The sequence below is a fragment of the Vulpes vulpes genome, chromosome 12, assembly GCF_048418805.1.
Source record: "Vulpes vulpes isolate BD-2025 chromosome 12, VulVul3, whole genome shotgun sequence".
In the NCBI taxonomy this organism is placed as follows: Eukaryota; Metazoa; Chordata; class Mammalia; order Carnivora; family Canidae; genus Vulpes; species Vulpes vulpes.
Genome location: NC_132791.1, coordinates 90,108,130 through 90,134,107, shown reverse-complemented (window position 1 = coordinate 90,134,107; position 25,978 = coordinate 90,108,130). Strand labels below are relative to the sequence as shown.

The 25,978-nt window shown below is 39.5% G+C and overlaps 1 long non-coding RNA gene across 1 annotated transcript; it reads left to right on the top strand.

Moving 5' to 3' along the window:
• The first annotated feature begins 14,418 nt into the window (after positions 1-14,418).
• On the top strand, positions 14,419-25,289 carry LOC140594907 (uncharacterized). The gene is made up of 2 exons (XR_011996180.1): positions 14,419-14,476; positions 25,111-25,289. It is a non-coding gene; the product is annotated as an uncharacterized lncRNA (long non-coding RNA).
• Positions 25,290-25,978: the final 689 nt, after the last annotated feature.

The following is a 25,978-nucleotide window of genomic DNA, read 5'->3' as shown; positions in this document are numbered from 1 at the left end:
AAAGAATAGAGCCAACTTCAAAGGGCTCTCATAAGGATTAGACCTATTCCTGTGTGTAAAGCACTTAGGACAGTGCCCTTAGAACAAGCACTCTGTTAGCTATCATGAATTCTTCAGTGCCTGAAGCTGATTAGATATTTGATCAAGGTGTGATGAATGTTACATTCCCCATTAGAAGTAAGCACCATTATTATTTCAATTACCAATGGAAAGTATTTCTGACTCTGTGTTATGTAAATAGCATTACTTCTTCATTCCCCTTGATGGGTATTGCTGTGTTCTTAACCCCCAGGTTGCCCTGGGGAATAGCATTCTGAAACTATTCTAGGACAATTTTCTGAGTTCCTAAATGTTCCATTTTTGCGAGAAAAAAAAAACCTAAAAGTTATTTTAGTTTAAAGTCAAATTCTTGCTTCTGCATATATTCATTCGTCCTTCCTTGCTCTTTGGTGAAAAAGAAGAATTGCACTCGTCCTGTTTATGACAGTTGGGGAAAAGTATGGCTCTACTTATTCTTCTTTTCTCTAGACTAAACATCACCAGTTCTCCTAATGCTTTCTTTTTGATCTCCATTTCCAAACTATTTATCACTCGTGCTCTCTTTTCCTGAATGTTCTCCAGAGTTCCAAAGAGTTGAGCCACACATTGGAGAAACTTCTCCAAAGGGGTTTAAACGATTGCAAATAGAAGCAACAAGAGCTCTGCCTGCCTTCCCCAAAAGGCTTGTGATTAATAAAATCCAGGGAAGGCAGTTTCTTCCTTTAATTTATAACTTCGCTCTATTGGGGGGTGGTGGTGGTGGAAAGCAGTAGATTAATAAGGAATTAAGTGGAGGGGATTGTTTTTGCATCTGGATACAGTTAATATAAAAGAAATTCAGTATGAAGAGTTTCCATTTTTAAGTGCTACAAGATGCATTTGTTTATCATCGTTAAAAAGTTAATTGGAAAGGCTTACTATCAATTAATTCACATATCATTTGCTGGTAACCACATAACTCAGAAAACTTGTCAAGAGCCAGAACTTAAAATGTGCTCTACAGTTTTCTTAAAAAAAAAAAAAAAAAAAAAAAAAAAGCACCAATTAAACCTAGTATTCTGTTCTATAATGCATCTTTTTTGGCAGCTAAACTGTTTTATGGTGCCAACATAAAAGCCTTGATGAGAATGTTTTGTTACGGATCCTGTTTTTAAGTAAGCACTACCTTTGGTGCTGCTTGGTGCTTCTTGTGAATGAGGCCTGTTTTTCTTCTCCATTTGCTGGAAGTGAAAATAAAGCAGAGTTTTCCAGGCCACTGGAGTGCTAATCTGCAGCACGCACAGCAGAATGATCACTGATAGTCTGTGTAGACCCGGTTGGTAGTCTCAGTTGCCTCTGTTGGCCTTTGTAACGGGCGGTCTAGGCCACAAGCCATCAGGTTCACAGCACAATGCCCGGCACTGCATCAATCATGCCAATCAGCGGAAACAAGTCCAGAAGCTTGAATTTCACCTGCAGAAGTGTGGATAAAATCATGGGATTTCTGAGAAACAGCCTGTAGGCATTTCACTGTGTGTTTTGTTTTGTTTTGTTTTTACACGTTGGGATTATGTAGAGATGCTGCCCAACAGACTAAGCTCAGTGAGCCAGGCCTCATTCAGATTCAAAAGCTTTGCCTTATCGCTAAATAAAATAAATGGGAGACACCATTCAAGGAGGGAAATCAGAGATTTGGAACACCCTGGTAGATGACAACAACAAGAGTGTAGCACGGGACAGGAAGGCTACAAGACAATGAGTCTTAAGGCTCTAACACTAACAGGGCTGTGCTTTTAAAAGCTTGTCATCTGAAACCAACAGGGGATCAAGAAAGAAAATTAGTTTGGCATTCTGAGGCCCTAGTGTTAAAAGGAAAAAAAAAAAAACCTAAAAGGTACACATGCTCAGAAAAAAACAACAGAAACTAAAACTAAAATAAAATTTAGTTACAAATCACTTCAACTTCCCCATCACGAATCCCCCAGCTGTCCCAGATTCTCTCATCAAAGGAGGTTCTGTAAGATAGTCAACAAATCGGAATTGTAAACACCAAGGAAAGAATAAGATCTCCTTGGTTAAATTTAGGGCTATTGGTCCAACGTGGTTTCTCATATTTAAAAATCATGAAGTCACTTTGGAATGTCTACAACCAATCATTTTTCCTAGTTAGGAACAAAGTGAGGAATGGGAATACAAATGGAAAATAACAAAAGTTCATCACTAAGGTGGCCTAAGAATTGTTGGATTTTATAAGAAGCTTGAAATCATCCCTTTCTTTTAGATGATGAACTGGAATACCTCTTTGATACAGAGGGTGAGTGGAATGGCCAGCCAGTAGGCCTAACCTCTGTTAGGGCTCTGCTATGGGGTCACCCCACTGGCCATTGGGTAACCTAGTCGTGGCTGACTCCTGTCAGCTGTCTATCTCTGGTCCTATCAACCCTTTGATGAGACAACATGGCAATAAGTGAGGTAACTGGTGGCCAAGGACTCCCTTTGAAAGGACATTGGGTGTTCTAGGTACTCTAAGACTTCACAAAAGTAGGAAATAGATCCAGTAGGCATCTCACTAAGTATTCCCAGTATATCTCACTTCTTTGCACTAAGCAAGAAGCTACAGAGTAGTTTGTATTCCTTGTCTTTACTTTCTTACCTTCATTCTCTACTACCTTAAGACCTGAAATCCTCTGACTTCTGAGCTCATATTTCTTTTAACTGTAATTGAAATGACCTTTCAGGTTCAATATCCATTTATCATTTTCTCCTCAAACTTGCTACTGCATTTAAAACCATTGATTGAGCACCTCCACCCACAAAGTCTCGTACCTTGGCTCTCTGACTACATTCTTCAGGGTGAGGAATGGACTGCAAGCTGTAGGCAAAGTCTTGGAGTCAATGGACCTGGATGAGTCACGATTCTCTCCACTCCTCAACATCTACCTAGTATAATGCATATGAATTCTACTCAGTTCAATAAATTTAATTTTTGTCTACTTGTTATATTTGTGATGACTGTGTAATGGGGAAGAATTCCAGATAACGCCAGGGATTGGATTTAGATGAATGTGAAAATAATCAAACCTTACTTCTCACACCCAATTAGATGCCAAGATCTACTAACTCCACGTCTGTAATATCTCCCACATTTATTCCTCTTCATCTCTATTACCTTCTAGAACCCCCCACGACCATTGACCTAGCTTAGTGGTTAACAAACTGAATTCTGAGCAGCTCTTGGAAATCCCAGGGAGACCCTCATGGACTTCTGTATTTGGGAAAGTAAGAAAGTGGTGTGTCTCCTCATGATGTCCATTCATGCCTTCTCAGTTTTAATAAAGTCAATTCCATTTTTATGTTTTATGGGTTTTTTTTTAACATTTGAAGGAAATATTTTCTATTTTGTTTAAAAAAAAACATTGGTCCACATATTGATTTTTGTCTCATAATTGGTCTATCTTTATAGTCCCTTTTCTGTAATCTACTTTATAGTCAATTTTCAGATTATTTCAAGCAAAGCACACTTCAGCTCATGCCATTTTCCATTGTCTGGAAATGCACTACTAGATTTGGTAGCCATCAGTCAGAAATCACTATTTAAATTAAACTAAATTAAAAATGCAGGTCCTCAGTTGCACCAGCCATATTTCATCTTGCATACCCACATATATGGAGTGGCCTGTCATATTGCACAGCTCATATTTGGAATATTTCCATTCTTGCAGACATTTCTGTTGGACAGAGCTGGTTTGGATCACTATATAAAAACTTCTGACCTTGACTTAGCCATTCAATCTCTCCTTCCTAAGCTTGTCTGCTGCTGTTTTCCTTGACACTCTTATTAGACTGGACTGTTACCCTACATACATGCTCACTTCCTGTCCAGCTCATCCAACTCCTTTCAGTTTTCCTTCACTCAATCACTGCGTGCTCAAAGCCTCCTCTCCACTTTGGGACTCTCCTCCATAAAGTCCTTGTGCATTCCTCAACTCAAAGTAATTTTCTCTTCCTGGGAACTCTCCTGGGATTTTAAATGACACACTCCACTGTCATCTTTGACCATTTCTTCTAAAATTAGAACTATATGTGCATATGTGTCAGCCCTTGAGGTGGTACGGCTCCTTCCAGAAGTGGATTCTGAGACAAGGACTCAAATGTAAGTAGTTTAGTTGAGAAGAGATCCCAGAAATCTCCAGCTGGGGAGAAGCAAATCAATAAAGGATGCATTAGCAATTCAGATACTACTATGGGCAATGGACCTCAGTCCCATGGAGAGACCATGTCAAACAAAGCACCCTAGGTCAAAGAGGTTGGAGTATTTTTTTCTTTTTTTTAAATTTATTTATTCATGATAGACATGGAAAGAGAAAGAGGCAGAGACACAGGCAGAGGGAGAAGGAGGCAGAGGGAGAAGCAGGCTTCATGCCAGCAGCCCGATGTGGGACTCGATCCCGGGCCTCCAGGATAGTGCCCTGGGCCAAAGGCAGGTGCTAAACCGCTGAGCCACCCAGGGATCCCCTGGAGTATTTTTTTCACCAATACCTCTTCCATTTTTTATTTGAGGGTTGCTTCCAGGGAAGAGAATTCTTGGGCACTTCCAGTTTTGTCCTACATTCAGGTCAAACACACTTGACCAGAAAAGAAAATCCCTCAAGCAGAGAGCTGCGAAGCTCACAGTATGAAGCCTTTCATGTGTAGCAGTGGATGCTGAGGTGGTACAGGCAGTGCACTAGCTGCCTTGGCCATAGTGCCTGCCAACTGGAAGGTAGGTCCTAGAGGGCTGAGGCCACCTGAATCAGTTCTGTGTGTCTTCCTCAGTCACTTAACACAGGCGATTGATAAATAGTTGTTCAGTGAACAAATATATTATCCCAAGGATACTAGGCACTAGAGAAGAATACTCAGCAGAATCTAATGGCTTGGAACCTGAAGTCACTCACTCTTAACCCAGGTAACGTCTGAACAGACTGATACTTGGGGGTTTTCTGTTGGCTTTCATATCAGTACTTACAGACCACATATTGTATGTAGAAGTGTGGGAACTTGCCCAGGCAAACTATAAAGGAGCTCTGGGGTTGCTTCAGAAGCTTCCCTGGAAAAGGAGGTTGTAGCCAGAGAGGAATGGCTCAGCTCAGCCATTTGTAGTACTTGCCTTTAACCCTGCTAATGCTTTGCCACAGCTGTCAGAGACACCAGACTTCATTTCAGCAGTGACTGGGCTGAGTCCATCTTCTGTGTCAGTCAAGAGGGGTGAGGGAGTCACATAGAATTGGGAATCTAGGAGGAAAGCAAGGTGTGTGTGTATGGGTGGTGTGCATGTGGTTTTGTAAGTGATGTGTTTGTGTGGGGTATGTGTGTCTGTGAGGGAAGTATTGTATACGTGTGGTATGTATGTGTATGTATGTGTGATGTGTCTGTGTGTTGTGTTACGTGTATGTGGGATGTGGGATGTGGGGTGTGTGTATGTGTACATGGGGTGTGGGGTGCGTGCACGGTGTGTAGGTGTACATGGAATGTGGTGTGTGATGCGTGTGTACTCACATCAGTGCTGGCTGGGCTGACAGCAGCCTGACCACCTGCGTTGTACTGCCGCCACCATGGGGCTGCAATAGCCCAGGCCCCCTGGTGCCCCTGGTGCCCCTGTCGCTCCTGGTGCCCCTGGTTCGCATCTCCTCTGACTCTCCCCAACAAGAGACCATGCAGAGCGCAGAGCTCCCGCAGCGGCCGTGCTCACAGAAGCTCCCTGCACACACTGTTGATAGCCAGCATCGAGCCCTTCGGCAAACAAGCTGCCAGGCCCTGAACTTCCTGCTATCATTTGCCATTTCTGCAAATTAAACATTTAAACAATAATAAACTAAAAAAAAATTAATAAGTAAACAAGAATAAACTTTCTGTCTCCCTCTTCATTTATTTCAGGCTAACTCCTACCGATTCTGTCCACTTTAATGAATTAATTGTGTCCATTTACTTCTTTCCATTTTAATGGAAGTAAAGCTTCCAGGACAACTGATGCCTGTAAACAGACCTTTGGAAACCTAAGGCATGGCTGCGATTTCTCAGGAAGATGATAGAAAAGCGGGGTTGGGGATTGGTCCCAGGCTGGCCCAGGAGGATGGTGCACACAAAGGCAGGGCTGCTGACAGTGGAGCTTTCAGGAGGAAAAAACCAGAAACACTATGAGACTGCTCTCTTCTGTGTCCAAGGGCATCTCGAGGGATGAAGGCTCACAGATGACGTCAGGGGCCGGCCTAGGGCAGTCAGGCCTTGTCCCCCCAGACAAGGGCAAGATTGCAACAAGAAAATCTGGTAAACAATGTTTTAAAGGCCAGGCAACGTAAGCCTGGGCCGCATCCCCGAGGCTAATCCAGTCTCCCAAGAGGAGCCTGGTGAGAGCTGGAACTAGACAGATGGCCAGGGAGAAGCTAGAACAGATGTCAAAGTGTCAAAGCCACAGAGATGTGATGCCATGTGTCAGTCACACGGTAGAGTCACAGCCTGTAGACTGTAATTTCCAGAATGTTTGTCCTTCTAGCCCCAGCTTGATGCTCACCTGCGGAAGTTAAGCAACCTCTCTCCAGCCTCAGCATCCTCCACTTTAAACCAAAGATGGTGAAAGTGCCCATCGCAAGGCCTGTGTGAGGATAAGCAGTGATCAGATCATAAATACCCGGGGAGGGCAGCTAGCACTATGGATGCAGGACTTTTTAGATAGCTCTGTGCCCCCTCATCCTGGGCCACATTTACAGTAAGGGTATTTAAGGATATAATGGGGTGGGGTTGCCACTCACTCAGCAAATCCTGAATTACACACTGGATTCGTAGGATGGGGTTTATAGTTGCTTAAACAACCCCATGCTGGTCTGGGAACTGGCGTGAGCTGAGCCTGCTGGGGCAGACATCAGTGCACCCCATGCTTGGGGAGAGAAAGGCAGTTTGGGTATGGGATTGGAGCCTCGTAGACTTTCCCCCAATAAATTATGAAGTAAAACTGGAAATAGGGTGGCACAAAGCATACGAAATGTGAAAATGGTCAGCCCAGGATAATTTGAGAGACTCTTGACCACGTCATCTCCAAATACTCCTTGCCCTCCCACCCCACAGAATTCCTGCCTGGTGATTTTATCTGCTGAGTGTCCTGAAGAGGCAACTAAGAAAGGAGTCTTCCCTGGGGATGGGGATTATTAAAATGCATTTTTAAGCAGGAAGCAGAGAGATTCAGGGGGGCTGGGGTGCATAGAATGCTTCACCCTGTTCTATCCCCTTAGTGCCATGTTGGTATATAAAGACATGGTGATGGTCCTTGTTGGGATAAAACATGAAACAGAGCTTTGCAGGTTGCAAACAGAATTACCAGAATTTCTGTGTTTATGATAAAGTTCTTCATGACTTGGTCAGCATCACATATGAGGTCTAGCAAACGTCCCCCAATCCCTCCTCATAATTATAAGCATGGACCACAGATCCTTCTAGTAGTAGTGCCACCGTGTTTAGCTTTCTCCTCTTCTGCGGCTGTCCCTATCTGAACTCAGAAGCAGCAGGGGAAATACGAAATGAATCTCCCTCTCCCTCACTCAGAGCCAATCTTCCCACACCACTAGAATTCAAAAGGCCTATGTGGGCAGATCTAATGAAAAGTGACAGACATAGGCCCAGCCTTACCAAACCACAGTGAAGAAAATCGGGCTAGGGTTGTAATGCAAAAAGGAAAAGAATGTGAGGGAAGGGGCCCAGCAAGGAGAAGAGGAGACCAGTGCCCTTGGAGAAACTATTTACCTCCAGGTGGCCAGTGTCGGAGGCAGTTCACTAGCACCTGCTGTGATGCCAAAAATTTTCACATCTCATGGAACAGTGTTGCAAGACCCCTCGCTGCAAAATAACAGGGAAAGGACATGGCTCGGGGAGCTGAGTACAAGTCCAGATAGAGATGAGGTTGGCCTGCCCCTGAGGACATTCTAACATTTATGGCTTAGGGAGTGGAGGTGGGGGAAGGTTGTGGAATATGCTAGTTTCCTATAGAAAGGGGTGGACACCCGAACTGACTGGCCTTGCAAGTGGGCCTCTGCTCTGCCTCTCCCAAATCTCAGGAACCTTCTTCCACCCCAGAAAGGCCATCATACCAGAAAACTGCATCCAGGGACTCCATCCCTCAGAAACAGGCTCCTGTGAAAAACTTCTAGCCTGCTTAAAGATTCTAAACCCTACTCTAACCCATTCTAGATTCAACTACTGAAAAAAAAAAAAAAACAGGTGCAGAGACTAGGTGCCCAATTGCTCTTGCCATTGTGGAGTTCATTGTATTGGGACACGTCCACAGGGCGGGCTCAAGATTGAGGAGCAAGTGGTTTATGAGAAGAAAGTCATCCCAGAGAGAGGCACATATATTTGGGCCACAGGATATGGTCTTTCATCATCTCAGGAGGGGTTGGGAGGCAGGAGGGGCTGCTCATGCCTCTGGATGATCTATCAGGCCATCAGGGAAATGAAAAGAGCCCTTGAAGATGAGCCCTAAGAAGTGGTCCAGGCATGGAGGGTGACAGCTCTGGGGACACAGAATGCTAACCTCCTCGGCAGAGTCCACTGACTGTGCTGGCAGCCACTGAAGACATAGGATGAAGCAGAAGCCCTCAATGGGGAGCACGAAGGGCCATCCCAGCAGGGACCAGAGTCTTTGCTGCCAGCATCAGTGACCCGGGCACCCAGCCAAGCAACCTCTGGAGTGTAGTGGGTGTGTCACCACCACAATTCGGATCTATAGTGTGGTCTGGGGAGCCAAGAGGCTCCTTAAGAACGTGTGTACGAAACTGCCTGGGAATTTCCAGAGCTCGCTGGGAGGGATCGGAGATGCTCTAGGCTGTGCAGTCTGCAATTTGTGGTCAAGGCAAAGAGGACAACGTTCGCTGTTACTAGTGTGTTAAAGAAGAGCCTACCCCATATACATCCTGTGAGCACAGAGTGATGAGACATGGCCATAAATTATACCCATACATCACTCTCATCATTTATGGGCGCATGACGGGTTGCAACATTATTCTCCTGACTTTACCATACATGGTGTTTGGTTTGCTTTGAATCCCCAGCACAAGATGCATCGGTCCCATATTCCTTTCTCCTTTGGTTCTCTTTGGGATTGATCAGCATGATGGAAGGTCAGCTGGAGGCAGGTTACAGGAGACTCTCAAAAAATCCACTTTTTTCTGCCCCCACTTAGCCCCCTCTATCTATACTCCACCAGGCTGCAGTGTCCTGACCTCACAGTGTAACCCTCTGATCAGATAAGCTGACCACAAAACCTTCTATGTTCTCAAGACCAGGGCTCCACTGGAGCCCAGCTGTGCTCGAGCCACTCTGCTCGGGGCAGGGGCCAGCCTTCAGGAGTAACACAGAGACTGGCAGGCTGTCACGGTAAGCGCAGGCTGCCAACCCTCTCAGGTTACTAGGAGGGATTATGGGTAAAGTATGCTTTGAATGTTGGAAAGGGGGGAGACCGAAAATGCATTTGGCTCAGACAATTCATTTTAAGGGATTTGTTCCCAAATTTCCTGCAATCATCATCATGGCCCATTTTCACAGTCACTAGACTCTCAAATCCCGCGTATACAAAACAAAGAGCTATAAAAGGGGGAAATTTGAGAATTTTTAAGTTAGAGTGGTGGTACAAATGTGACAGTAAAACAGTATGGGAAGTAAACTGCAGCAGAGGGACTGCTTCTCTGTGGTTCTACGTATGGCAGAGATTAGGTACAGCATTGTTTGGAAATCATAGCCTTGCAGATCTCTTCTTTTTTTAGGGGATTAAAGCAAATATAATTTGCTTGCTTACATTTGCTTGCTTACATGCCTGCTCTGCTTACATTTACAGCTGGGGAGGGGGGCGGATTTTCTGGTCTTTTGTTTGCACCTCCAGTCTGGGGGCAGCGTTGTATGGCAAAATAAGCTTCCTTGTTTTTTTAGACCGCGTTGCAGAGTGTTCTGGAACGCAGCTTCCTTATGCATGCTAGCGTACTGGTTATGAAGCCTTTCCCCCTTTCTTGCCAAGTTGACCTTCTACCAAGGGACAGTGAAAAATTAGAGGCTGGCTCCTCCTGGAGGCTTGGCTGGAAAAGTACACCTGCTTGCATGCGGCCCTCGGTGCATGGAGGGGGTGCCCTCTAGTGCACAGAGACGGAGGAAAACTAGGAATGAAATGCCAGTTACTAACGACTTATTAGAACACTAAAACTACAAAATGTCAAAACAAAAGCAAAAGGAGATGCCCTTTCTACAAGCCAGGCATTGTGCTAAGGGCCGTCTATTGTTGCCTTGGTTGCTGATTGCTGTGGCTTAAAACACTGATGGTTTATTATCTCCCATGGGTTTCCGTGAGCCAGGAATTCAGGAACACAGCTGGGGGCGTTCTGATGTCGGATGCTTTCAGATGGCAGTGGCATCGAGAAGCCTTGTTCCTTCTGTGTCTGGTGGCTGAGCTGCTAATACTGGAAAAGCTGTGGTGGGAACATCCTGAACATCTCTCTGTCTCTGTGTAGCCCTTGCCTGGTATTCCCCAGCATGTCCAGACTATTTTCATGTTGGCTCAGGGCTTCCAAGGTGGTGTCCCACAAAGGAGAGCCCAGAGAAGGAACTGGGTGGCTCAGTGGTTGAGAGTCTGCCTTTGGCTCAGGTCATGATCCCAGCATCCTTGGATTGAGTCCCACATCGGGCTCCTAGCAGGGAACCTGCTTCTCCAGAACTCTGCTTATGTTGCTGCCTCTCTCTGTGTCTCTCATGAATAAATAAATAAAAACTTTTTAAAAAATCATCTATATTGTGTGTGTGTAGATAGATATGCACACACATGCATATACGTGTGCACATATACAGTTCCCTACTTATGTTAGTTAGACTTATGATTTTTCAATCTTATGATGGTCTGAAAGTGATATGCATTCAACAGAAGCCATACTTAGAATTTTGAATTTTGATCTGCTCCCGGATTAGCAACATGCAGTTTGATCCTCTTTCGCAATGATGCTGGGCAGTGGCCACAGCTGCCAGTCAGCCACTTGCTCACCAGGGTAAGCAAGCAATACACTGGCAGCCATTCTGTACCCAGACAACCATGCCATTTTTCACTTTTGGTACAGTATTCAATAAACTACATGAGATGGTCAACACTTTATTATCAAGTAGGCTTTGTGTTAGATGATTTTGCCCACCTGTAACTGTTCTGAGCATGTTTAAGGTAGGCTAGGCTGAGCTATGATGTTTGAGCATTAAATACATTTTCACTTTGTGATACTTTAAATTTGTGATGGGTTTGTTAGGACATAACCTTATTGTAAGTCACGGTGGATGTGGGGAGAGAGAGAGAGGGAGGCAGAGAAGAGGATTTATTATGAGGAATTGGGTCACTTGGTTATGGATGCTGAGAAGTCCCATAATCTGCTATCTGCAAGCAGGATACCCAGCAAAGCCCTTGGTGTAATTCCAGTCTGAATCTGAAGGCCTGAGAACCAGGAGCTCAGTGGTGGGCCTTCCAGTTCAAGGGCAGGAGAAGATTGATATCTCATCACAAGCATGCAGGCAGGAAGCAAAAGGGGAACACATTTCTTCTTCCTTGGTCTTTTGTCCTGTTCAGGCTCTCAACAGATTGCATGCTGACCACTCCCACTGGAAGGACAACAATCTTCTGAGTCCACTGACTCAAATGCTAATCTCATCCAGAAACACCTTCCATATACACACCCAGAAATAATGTTGAATCTGGCATTCTTTGGCTCAGTCAGCTTAACACATAAAATTAACCATCATCAAATCATTCTTATTTTTCAGGATTTCTGTAATCTTCATTATTTTGTGTACAACTACGTTTCTGATATTATGGTAGTCCTTCTGTAAAAGTTAAAAAAAATTTTTTTGGCACAGGTGCACTGGTAATGAATTCTCTAAGCTTTAGTTTGTTCAAAAACAATATTTGTCTTCATTTTTGAAAGATACAGAATTCTGGGTTGATAAGTTATTTTTCTTCTTTTCTTTTGGTGCTTTAAATATGTCACTTCATTGTCTTCTGGGTTGTATAGATTCTAAGGAGAAATCTGCTGTAATTTTATTTGGACTGTCTTCAAATTTTTCTCTTTATCTTTGGTTTCCAGCAGCTTGATATTATTTGTCTAGGTGGATTCTTTTTTCTCATACATGCTGTGTGGGCTTCCCTGTACATTTGGGATATGCCTATCGAAGTCTTTCATTACTTTAGTTAGCTCTACAAATGCTTTGGCTGCCTTCTCTCTTCTATACCTTGTGTGGCATCTGATTTCTCTCCCCCTCATGCTTTACTCCAGGATTAAAATGCTTGCATTCGTAGAGGGGCCTATCTTTCTTTGAATGTCAAACTTCTTGGCTATTCTGCAACCCTGGTTCTCTAAGGGATTCAAAAAGAGTTGTAATCTTACAGATTATTTGGCATTTTCTTGTCATTATGGTAGAAGTTATATTTTCTTTTTTTATATAATAAATTTATTTTTTATTGGTGTTCAATTTACCAACATACAGAATAACACCCAGTGCTCATCCCGTCAAAGTTATATTTTCCGTATCTTAAGAATCAATGGCACTTACCATCATTTATTTTACTATGATTTAAAATGTGGATAAAAGTTGGAAAAATGACAGGAGAAGCTCCCATATAACCTTTACCCAGAATAATAAATTATTTATATTAGCTTTTTTTAAAAAAAGATTTTATTTATTTATTTGAGAGAGACAGCACAAAGTGGAGGGAGGGGCAGAGGGAGAGACAGAAGCAGACTCCCTGCTGAGCAAGGAGCCTTATGTGGAGCTCAATCCCAAGACCAATCCCAGGCAGATATTTAACCATCTAAGCCACCTTGGTGCCCCTTATATTTGCTTCCTAATCCTCCCTGTCTCTCTGCCTTTCTTTCTTTATATATATCTATCTATCTACATCTATATTTATATATCTTAAGAATTACTTGAGAATTGGTTGGAGTCATTTTATCTTTTACCCTAAATATTTTGGTGATTGTTTTTGTGAGGGCTTTTCCTCATAAACAATAGTATATTTATCAAAATCAGGAAGTTTAACATCAGAGCATATGTCAACATAGTCTATATCTTAAATTTTTAAAAAAACTTCTCAATAATCTTTTTAGTTATTTATTGTTTGGTCCAGGATCTAATCATGCACTTAGTTGTCATACCACTTTAGTTTCCTTTAATCAGGAAGAGTTACTCAGTCTTTCTTGATGTTGACATATTTGAAGAATAAAGGCCAGTTTTTATATAGAGTTTCTTTTAAGGAGGTTTGTCTTATGATAGTTTCAGGTTATGATGCTTTAGCAGAGATGTCACATAAGTGGTCATGTGTCATTCCCAGTGTGCCATGCTGGAAGGCACATGGTGATAGTTTGTCCTAACATTGGTGATGTTAGCACAATCACTTGGTTAAGGGGGTGTTTGCCAGGTTTCTATTTTTTTCCTCTTTATAATTAATAAATTATATGTGGAAATGTATTTGGAGGGTATGCAAATATACTATTCTCATAATTTTTTTCACTTATACTTTTAGAGTCCATTGTTGATTTTTTTTTTTTAATTTTAGAGACAGAAAGTGATAGAGCCCATGCATGCGTGAGTGGAGTGGGGGAGATGGGCAGAGGGAGAGAGAGGATCTTAAGCAGATTCCATGCTCAGTGGGGAGCCCAGTACAGGGCAATCTCAGCACCCTGAAATCATGACCCGAGCAGAAATCAAGAGTTGAACAATCAACAAAAAAAATAACAACAACAAAAAAAAAGAGTTGAACAATCAATGTACTGAACCACCCACATGCCTCCTATTGTTAATCTTCTAAATCCATTCTACCTTTATTGACATTGTGTTTTGAGTTCTTTGGGGTACATGGGTGTTCAGGGGGAGTATGTGCAAGAGAGCAGGCAAAGAGCTCACAATCATGGATGGAGGACAGTAGATGTTCAGCTCATGATCATGGGCAGGAAAGGGGACTTGTCCGATGTGATGTTCTAGACATTCCATTGTTATCAGGGCTTTTCTGGTCTGGTGGTTGGAATGTTCCAATCATTGCAAAATGCCTTTGTCAATGCCTCAAGAAAGTGCCATAAGAAAGAAATACAATGAGTTTCAGTTACAAGATGAATTAAGCAGTCTTGTCTATTTCTGGTTTTAACTACTGGGGTCTATAGCCGAGGAACACCAGAAAATATGTATCTTTGCATGTGTATGTGTGTATATGCATATGTGTACACATAGAGTGCATGTATATGTATGTATTTATCTTTAATGTGTTATGTATAATTAGTATAGATACGCACAAGCATATATAGAGAGACAAATATGCCAATAGTTATTTTTCTGTCAGTTTATACTGATATTTTCTATTGCAGTCAAGCACCACAAGATACATTGCCACTTTCCCATTTCCATATGGAATTCCTTCTAAATGGTGAGAAACTCGGTTCTCATTCTTTAATTATCATAGCTATATTTCTATCTATTTATCTATTTGTATGTATAGATATCATATGATAGATATAGAGATATATTTTTATTAAGCCTAGAATACATGGAAAGACTCTTCAGAATTGCCCACCCATACCTCTGTAGAAAGCAATCCTACTAACTGGAACTCAACATCTCTTTACTGTGTTTTAGGTAAAATTTACACATGTTGAAATACACAAACCTTAAGTGTTCAATTTAATGAGCTTTAAAAATGTACATACTCTTAGTGTCACACTGAAACTTAACCTTTTCTTTGAAGATGACCTAGGTTAGCCGCCACATGCAACTCAAACATTTTTATGTTACAAAACCTACTGCAATTTTTTCCCTGTAGATTATGGTCAGTAGACTATGAGCTCATTAAAGAAAGAGACTATGTCTCTTCATTTTTGAGTACCTAGTTTCAAAGGATGTCTAGCATATAAGTAAATAAGTAAAATGCCATTGCAACAAAGAGTCTGCAGCTTTCAATAAAGGGTATGTATAATGTTAAAAGCTAAGATCTGCTTATTATTTCTATTGAATCACCAGTAAGGGACATTTTGATAAGAATTGTCAAGACATGAGAAGGGGGAAAAAGGCAGCAGTTGGAATGCTAATAAATCATTAGGTTCTTGTAACTCTTTATAAAGCCCTAATGCTCTTTTAAGCATTCATCTAGTCTTTGAAATTGGTGGGTGGTATGAATTACTACCACTATATTTATATTATTAAGACCTTAAGTTTTAGCAAGGTATTCAAAGGTAAATATAGGTTACCTGTCCAAAAGTTAGTGGAGAAGAACATTTTTGTAGTTCCTGGTTGATGTTCTGACACCTAAGATTTATTATTTTCAGTTGCCTAAAAGCAGTGGGTAATCAAATTTGTTGACAGACAGATATTAGTATAATACCACTAACTGTTATGACAAAAGGAGAAGCTACACGAGTTGAAATTTGATTTTGCAATTGCTTCAGAGTCATGTCTGGAGCTGTTCTTCTTTTTCTTCCAAAAAAAAAAAAAAAAGAAAGAAAAAAAAAAGAAAGCCAGAAAATACATATACACTTTTGAATATAATTAGCTAAGTAAATATTTCTAATTCCTATGAGAAGTTATGGCAGAGTAGTTTTATGACAGGAACCCTGGAAAGATATCAAAACACTCGGATTCTGGCTATGGATCATCCACTTGTCAACTTGAAATCTTATATAAGTCATAATACTTTAAGCTATATGATGACAAGAGAGCCACTTCATAAGGTTATTATGAAGGCTAAAGAAGATGATAATGATGCTGATTCTGAGAGTAGATTACATTTATTTGGGGCTTATCATATACTAGGCACTCCTGTTTATTCTTCATTTAATCCCCACAAAACCCCCTGAAGTTTAGTATACTTTTTGAAAGATGAGACAACTGGAGTTTGGAGAATTTAGGTAACTTGCTCAAGGTCACACATTTCAAAAAGTGGTAGAGCAACATTTCAAATCCAGGTGTCTCCAATACCAGAGTACAATTGTAATTGTTCTTTATTCCAAACACATGAAAAAATATCAGAATTTCTGATGAATATTAAATAATCCCATTGTGCTAGTTCCTTTCACTTTTCCTTCTATGCTCTCTGGAGCATCTCAAGGCATGCTAACAAATTTAACAACCACCTAAAACATTATGCATCAAATCTGTGTTTGCAACTCAAACTGCCTTTCTGTAAACTCAATAACTGTACATCCAACATCCTTGAATGTTCTATAGACATCTCAAATTCAATATAGCCTTAACCAAACTCATTATTTCCATGTTAAATGTGTTCTATCCATGGTCCCTGTATCAATCAAAAGTTTTCTTGTAGCTACCTTACCTCTTTCAAGTCTTCATAACTTATTGGATGCTGTTTATACTCCTTAACATGACTGATCAAATCCTTCTACTCATTAAAAATTCAGCTTAAAAAACCCCTTCCTCTTTGGGTCTTTGCAATACCATTTAGTTAGCATCACCTCTATTTAGCTTTCATACTTTGTATATGACTCTATTCTTATTTTTTACCATTCTATATTTTAGTGATAAAAAATTTTTTATCCCCCACTGCATAAACACAGTTCATTAGAAGTTCTTGGATAAGGGGCCTGGGTAGCTCCATTGGTTAAGTGCCTGCCTTCAGCTCAGGTCGTGATCCTGGGGTCCTGGGATGGAGCCTCACATTGAGCTCCCTGCTCAGCAGGGAGTCTGCTTCTCCCTCTCCCTCCACCCTTCCCCCTGGTTGTGGTCTCTCTCTCAAATAAATAAATAAAATCTTTAAAAAAAAAGGAAGTTTTGGATGATGGAAGTGTATTACATATGTTCTAGTAACTACTATGAGGCACAGTGTAGCAATACACTCTATGGTCCATAAGGGCAGAGACTATATCTTTGTTCAGTTTTATATATCTAATATCAAAAACATAGGAGATCCTCAATAAAATGTAGGAAATCAATCAATTGGTCAATGAATAAATAAAATATTTTCCAGGGGCCGAGTGGGGGGAAATATACTTACCACAAATACCAGACAATTGCTACATGGAGGTACTGAGGAAACTAATTAATAAACTTTGATTTCTCAGTGAATGAAAAGTTAATGCAACTAGGTTTTCAGTAATAGAATAGGAGCTTCTATCAAGTCAACCCACTCTTAGATAACAACTATAAATTCTATTTGAAATATAAAACACAATAATCTAAAGGCATTCTAGAGGAACTAAAAGAAACTGGAAGTATATCTACATTGAGAAAAAGTAAGTGGCACAGGGTAATTTTCTTGTTTTTAGATAGTTTTTTGTTTGAGAGTAGGCCCTAGTTGTAGCTTGTTGCATGGCTAAAATTGTAATAGAAATGCACAGGCTTACAGCCACAGGAGAGAATTTGGGGAGACAACACAGCTGAAAAATGAAGAGGGAAATCCTGGGAAGTGAAAGCCACAGACAGGGCAGGAAGAGGGTGGTTCTGCATATAAACTTGGCCCAACTCTCTGATTGATCTTTGAACTACAAACACATAGAGTAAACTCTAAATGCCTATTTGGAGGTATATATATACTGAACTGAGTTTCCAGCTGCTCCACTGCAGGGAAAAGAGAATTCAAGTTTGAGTCAAAGTCAAATTAACTGCCTGCTTAAAAATAAAAAACAAACAATGAAAAATATTCTTCAGAGAGACATAACACAATCCAGTGTCTCTACAATGTATTAGTCACACGCTCAAGTCATTCAAAATTACTGGACTTATGAAGAAACAGGAAAATGTGATATACTCAAAACAAAGGAAATAAGTGGAGATAGAACATAGATGGCCCAGATGTTAGAATTAGCAGAGAAGGATTTTAAAACAGCTACTATAACCATCTCAAAGGTTTAAAGGAAACATGTTCATAAGTAAACAAACAGAATATCCAAGCAGAAAAACTGAAATCACAAAAGAAAACCAGATGAAAATTCTAAAAATGGAAAATACAGTATTTGTTTGTTTTTTTAAAGATTTTATTAATTTATTCATGAGAGACAGAGAGACAGGCAGAGGGAGAAGCAGGCGCCATGCTGGGAGCCTGATGCAGGACTCAATCTCAGGACCCCGGGATCACAACCTGAGCCAAAGGCAGATGCTAAACCATTGAGCCACCCAGATGCCCTGGAAAATACAGTATTTGAAATGAAAATTTCACAAAGTGACTTTAACAGCAGACTGAAATGAGAAGATCAGTAAATTTGAAGACAGATCAATAGAAAATATCTAAGCTAAAAAAATAAGAGATTGAAAAAAATGAAGAGTGTCAGTGGCTATGAAGGCATTATGGAAAGGTTTAACATATATTTTACTTACAGTCACAGCATGAGAGAAAAAATTTTGAAAAAATAATCGTGATAATTTCCCTTAATTTGGTGAAAAGGATACATTCACACATATAACAAGTCCAGTGAACCCCAAGCAGAAAAAAAAAAAAAATCTAAACATGTCAAACACCTGAAAACCACAAATTAAAGAAATTCTTGAAAGAAATCAGATTAACCAGAGATTAGTTTATTGCCTGCAGTGGAGTGATTTGGATTAATAATTTCTCATCACAGACAATGGACAGAAGAAGATAGTGCAATGACATTTCTAAAATGGAAAAAGAAGAAAAAAGCCAACTCAATGCAGTGAAAATAACCTTCAAGAATGAAAAAAAAAAAAGACATTATTCGATAGACAAAAACTAAGAGAACTTTTATCAGCCAACTTGCAGTACAAAAAAAATGCAAAAGAAATTCTTCAGAGGAAAAGAATTAATTCCAAAGGGACACTGGGACACTCAAGTCTTCAGAAGAAAATGAAATACCAAAAATGGTACATGTGTAGCAATATATAAGATTGATTTCCTCCTTCCAGATTTTTAGAAATGTGCATGACTGTTTAAAGCAAAAAATTATAACAATTTATTATGGGATTGATAACATTTGTAGATTAAATACATATGGTAACTAAAAAATGAAGGAGTTTAAAATTCAATATTTTTATTTTTTTTTAATTTTTATTTATTTATTATAGTCACAGAGAGAGAGAGAGGCAGAGACATAGGCAGAGGGAGAGAAGCAGGCTCCATGCACCGGGAGCCTGATGTGGGATTCGATCCCGGGTCTCCAGGATCGCGCCCTGGGCCAAAGGCAGGCGCCAAACCGCTGTGCCACCCAGGGATCCCTCAATATTTTTAAAAAGGTCATTATACTTTATATGAAATGGCCCAATATTAAATCTAAGTTGACTGTGAAAAATTAAGAGTGTGTATTGTGACCCCTAGGGTGGCCACTTTAAACAATGCAAATTGATGTAATGACCAAAACCCATTAGAGGGCAATTCTCTAAAAAGAGAATTAAGAGAAATTAAGAAAGTAGAGTCAGAGAATAAAGAAACTTGCTGTGACAAGCACTGGGTGTTGTATATAAGTGATGAATCACTGAAACAAATATTGCACTGTATGTTAACTAACAAAACTTAAATAAAAGCAAACACACACACACACACACACACACACACACACAAAACAGATGGAACCAACAGAAAACAATAGTAAAATGGTTGGTCTGAATTCCAACACATTCATAATTAGATTAAATGTGAATGAACCAAACAATCCAACTAGAAGTCAGAAATTCTCAGAATAGATAATAGTGAGACCCAACATAGTCTCTTCACAAGAGATGAACTTTATTTATTTTTTAAGAGATGAACTTTAAATATAAACACACAGATTGGTTGAAAGTAAATGAGAGTAAAGGATGAGTCATGCAAACAGTAAACTCAAGAACACTGAAGTAGCTATATTAACATGACATATAATACATGCCAAGGCAGAGTATTACAAAAAGATAAGAACAATAAGAAGATAAATTTCCAAAAATACATAATAATCATACATGTATATGCCTAATAAAAGAGGTTCAAAATATATTAGATACAAAGATAACATAATTCTAGGAGAAAAGAGATCCACAATGATACCATATGACAGGTAAAGGGAACAAAATCATAGAACCTTCTCAATAGATGCATAAAAAGCACTTGACATATTAAAAACTTCATTCTTGATATTTAAAAAAACCCTCTAAGTAAACTAGAAATAGAAAGCAACTTCCTCCACTTGATATTTATGTAAATGTTACAGTTAATATAATATTGAATGGTGAGACACTGTTTTCTCTATTGGACTGGACACAGAGCAAAGATTTCCCCCCCTTAATATTGTAACAGAGGCTCCAGTCAGTGGAATAAGACAAGCAAATGAAATAAAGAGCAAATGCGTGTTTCTGTAGAAAATTCTAAGAAATCTATAAGCAACTACAGAAATAATAAGCAAATTGTAAAATTTTGCAGGATACATGATTAGTCTTCTATAATAATGTGTTCTTTTTATATTTCATTGATTTTCTGCTATAAAATTTAAAATTCCATTTCTAATAACAATTAGAAAAATAAAACACTTAGAAATAAACAAAAATGTGCAAGACCTCTCCACTAAAAAAACCCAAAACATTGCTGAGGGAAATTCAGGAAAACCCAAATAAATGGACAGATATACCATGTTTATGGATTAGAAAACTCAGGTAAGCGTGAAAAAGAAGAAAAAGGCTGGAGGATTTATGCTACCTGAATTTAAAATTTACCAAAGTTACATCAATCAAGACAGTATGATACTGGCATAAAGATGGACAAATACCAATAGAACAAAATAGAGAACTGAAAAATAGACTCACACTCATACAAGCAATTCATTTTCAATGAAGGCACCAAAGAAAAACATTATGGACAAGGAAAATTATTTCAAAGAAAGATACTGGAATAATTGGATATTGAACTGACAAATGTTTGCCCAGAGGGAACCTGGATATTTTTTAGTGTTGCTCTTGTCCAATACACTAATCTTTTTTTTTTTTTTAAGATTTTATTTATTTATTCATGAGAGACACACACAGAGAGAGGCAGAGACACAGGCAGAGGGAGAAGCAGGCTCCATGCAGGGAGCCCTACATGGGACTCGATCCCAGGTCTCCAGGATCATGCCTGGGCTGAAGGCGGCGCTAAACTGCTAAGCCCCACAGGGATCCCCCAATACACTAATCTAATGTGTCACCCTTTTCTATTTATCCGTTGGTAATGTGGTATCAGCTAATCAAAGCACTGTTTCCACCATCATAGTAATATTCCTACTGTAGGAGAATTCTTTATTTTTTTATAAAAATTATCTTTTTAAGTTATAAGAGCAACAGTTTTTCATTAATGAAAGCTCCAATGTTAAAGTATAAAGTAAACAAAAACTACCCATGATCACACAACCCAGACATTTTGGGGTGGTCTTTCTAATCTTCTATATATGATGGTCATAAATTTGTATAATTCATTTTTAACCTAATATTGTTTTGCATGTGATTTTCTTTTTTTCAAGACTCCTTAAGAGTTTATTATTTTTATTTCATGGCAAGTGACAATATTAGCTTTCATTTCAACATATTTTCATGACATTTTTAACTCCTTAAGAGTTTATTAATTTTATTTCATGGCATGTGACAATATTAGCTTTCATTTCAACATATTCTCATGACATTTTTAATTACATTTGCTGAAGACATAAATTTTAACCACAAGCTATATCCCAACTACTCTTCCAAGAGACATCTATTTCTGGAGTATATGCCGAATCCATAGTGACTCTTCTTCTGTGGAAATTGCCCATTTCACAATCACCTCACCAAAATATAACTTTGCTATTGAACAAGCATGGTTCAGAGAAGTGATCACAGATCACATTTTATTATAAATTTTATTATAAATTTAAACTTTAAATTTATTGCGGATGTTTAGTTCTTGCCTTGCCCCTGATGAAATTTAGGGGAAGGTCACAAACTGAGCATTTCAAAATTAAATTTTATATCCTGTTACAAGAAAAACCACAGAAGCGGTCTCTAGGCTGCCAAAGTTACAGTAGATTAATCTGTTCCAAGACCACAAATGATTGTAAATTTTGGGCAACATAAACAAAATGGGCCAATTATACTGTCACCCGGGAATTGCAAAACAAAGTTCAGAGTAAAATGTGCCTCTTCATGTGGCCTGCGTTCATAACCCACTTGATGGAATGAAGGACCAGAGAAAGGCAGTCTTTAGAGAGAAGGAAGCAGGAGGAAATGCACAAAGGAGAAGCAGCTATGGACTAAGAGCATTTCCTGGGTCTGTCAGCTGTCAGTTGTTGGTTTCACTTCCTTCCAGAATGCCAGTTGCATTCCTGCTTTTGGGTTCTGTGAAATCCCTCAATCTTTGCAACACCCAACTCCTCACTTCTTTGTTTTTGGTCAAACTGCATTTCTGCTAAAGAGGCCCCAGTAATGCAAAAATAAATATAGCTAATGGGAGGTTTTCTCCTGTAAACAGTCAATCCTACTCATGATTAGTATATTCTTTGGCTTTGCCCCTGGAAGGGGGTCCTTCTCTGATCTATTATTGTCTTAGTCTCAGGGTCCATGTTGGATTTATACTGCCCAGTGCTCACTCACCACTTATACTGCTCCTCACTCACTCAGTTTATGTCCCCTACTACTCACTACTTACATGCTCCACCACTACTTAACGGGCCTCCCCTCCTCACTCACTATTTATATGCACCCCCACTCAGTGCTTATATGCCCCCCCTCACTAAATGCTCCTCACTCACAAATTACTTACATGCCCTCTGCTCACTCATGAAGATGCTGAGTGTCTCAGATCACCTCTACTCTTTTGCAGCTTCAATGTCAAGCTTTTACCTATATTTTTCAGAGGTGAGAGAGTAGGCTGTCAGAAAATGTACAGGATTTTATATTCAGTGACTCCTTCAGATTTATTTTTAACTCGGATCCCTGTGTGTTGTTTCTAGAGAGGAAATCACGTTTTATTTGCCTAGTAAATATTACTAGTATTTCCAATGTAATCAATAATTTTAATACTTTGACAATGAAATACCTGAGTTTTTGGCTTCTGAATGTCAGTAAGTTCTGTTTTCAGAAATTTTGCCTGGGGTGAAGCACAGATTTACATGTCATATTTTTAGTGACTAAGCCCTGCCCTCCCCGCCCCATAAAAGACATTAACTCACCTTCCTAAACACAAATTTTTCCAGTATTACTAATACAATTTTTTTTTCTTTTTGTTGCTTCCTCACAGCAGTGTGAACTCAGGATTGTTAGACCTGTCACATGAAGGCTGGCTTCCAGGAGGTCCTCTTTCAGCCTGGGCTCACCTTACCAATATATTTTTTATTGGTTAGTGTAGTTCTTTTTTAAAATATTTTTTTATTTATTCATGACAGACACAGAGAGAGAGAGAGAGAGGCAGAGACACAGGCAAAGGGAGGAGAAGCAAGCTCCATGCAAGGAGCCTAATGTGGGACCCGAACTCGGGAATCTGGGATCACACCCTGAGCCAAAGGCAGGCACTCAACCACTGAGCCACCCAGGGGGTCCCTGGTTAGTGCAGTTCTAAGGATACATCTAGAACACCAAAGATAGTAGAGACTTAGCACAACTCTAAAATTTCTTGATAATTTTTCCTCACATAATTTAGAAAATTATCTTTATAATTCATGTTGCAGACTCTGTCTGCCGTGGGTGAAAAAGTTTTAGCTTAGAAAATTGGTTTGTAGAATGTATTAGGTTTTTGAAACTTGGTTTCTCTGCACTCTCAAACTATTGTGAAACTTTTTAAAAGTAAGTTAATCAAGCAAAAATGATCAATAAATGGCCTTGTGCTAGGTGACATGTGTTATAGAACACCTCCCCCCACCATGAGATATGGACTTTGCCCTCCTTTGTCTAATCAAGTGGATGAGAAGAGATACAAAGCACCAGGAATAAAAGTGTAGAGTGATATACATATGTTGATTTTTAGAACTTCTGAGACCAAGGAAAGAGAAATGGAAGAAGTAAACACAGAAGCTAAGTTACAAAGCATACCCAGAGAGAGTACAGTTTGTATTTCTGACAATTTTCCTGTCATTCCTTTCTTGGGGCTTACCTAAAATGAACTAAAGCTAAAATGGTCAGAGAGAATATTCTAGAGAAGTGGAAGTTGATTTGGGGCCAGAAGGAGGACACAGGATTTCAAAGTATAAATCACTATGTGGACAACATAAGTCAAAGTATGGAGATGAGAATATACTCAGTTTTATAGAGAAGCAGTTAATCTTACTAGAGCATAAGTGCAGGTTGGAAGCCATGGGAAGCAATACCAGGTGAACATGATGGATAAGGAGAAGTCAGAGGAATATAAACATAAGGAGCATTGGGAATTGCTGGACAGAGAAATAACAGGATGAAAATTGGGGTTGGGGAGATGAGTTGGCAAAGGTCATGAAAGACGCATTGGAAGGGTGGAGTCTGGAACCTGGAAAACTAACTAGGACGTTGCTGGAGTGGGCCTTCCATAAAGCAATGAGGTCATGGACTGGGCAGTGTCACTGCAATTATAGTTTCGTTCTTTTGCATGAGGCTGTCCAGTTTCCCCAGAACCATTTATTAAAGAGACTGTCCTTTCCCTATTGTATGTTCTTGGCTCTTTTTCATATATTAATTGACCATATACACGTGGGTTTATTTCTGGGCTCTGTATTCTGTTCCACTGATCTATGTGTCTGTCTGTATGCCAATGCTATACTGTTTTGATTATTATAGCTTTATAATACAGTTTTAAATCAGGGACAATGATACTTTGTTTTTTCTCAAGCTCTTTAGAGTCTTTTGTGGTTCTGTACAAATTTTCTGATTCTTTGTTCTATTTCTGGGAAAAATGCCATTAGAATTTTGATAGGGATTGCACTGTATCTGTAGATTGCTTTGGGTAGGATGGGTTTTTCAACAATAGTCTTTCAATATATGAGCATGAGACTTCTTCCCATTTATTGGTGTCTAATTTCTTTCATTAATATCTTATAAACTACATACTTCAGAGATTTATTATCATTTATATTAACTTTTAGAGAAGACGCTCTGGAAGGTTAGATTCTTATTCTAATGATGTTGTCATTACCTCGAATTCTTAATTTTCTTTCAAACCAGGTTATGAACTATGCAGACAAAGCAATGAAACCTTTGAAAAACAAAAAGACAATGAGGATCCCAGATGAGAGTCATAACAACGAAATGCAATTGTGAAATGCTGGCTGAGATCTTAGATTATAGAAAGAACATAGGTGTGGCAACTGGCAAAATTTGAATAAAGTCTGTTGACTAATTAATGGTGTTCTATATACTATTTTTACTTCCCTAGTTTTGAGACTTGTACAATGGTTTCATTTGTGGAAGCTAGAAGAGTATCTGAAAACTTTTGGGATTATTTTCATAACTTGGTTATAAGAGTGAAATTAATTCATAATATATCATTTAAAATGTCCCTAAAATGAATTAATATACAAAAAAACCTCAACAGAGAGAGATACATAAAAAGAGAGGGAGGCATTTCTTTTAAATTTTTTTTTGTTTTAAATTCAATTAATTAACATATAGTATATTATTAGTTTTAGAGGTAGAGTTCATTGGTTCATCAGTTGTGTATAACACACAGTGCTCATTACATCTACCATCCTTAATGCCCGTCACCCAGTTACCCTGTCCCCCCCCACCTCCCCTCCGGCAACCCTCAGTTTGTTCCCTATAGTTAAGAGTCTCTTATGGTTTGTCTCCCTCTCTGATTTCATCTTACTTTATTTTTCCCTCCCTTCCCCTATGATCAACTGTTTTGTTTCTTAAATTCCACACATGGTGAGAGGATATGGTAGTTATCTTTCTCTGACTGACTTATTTTACTTAGAATAATATCCTCTAGTTCCCTCCACACTGTTGCAAATGGTAAGATTTCATTTTTTGATGACTAATATTCCATTGCATATATGTGTGTGTGTGTGTATATTCTACCTCTGTATCCACT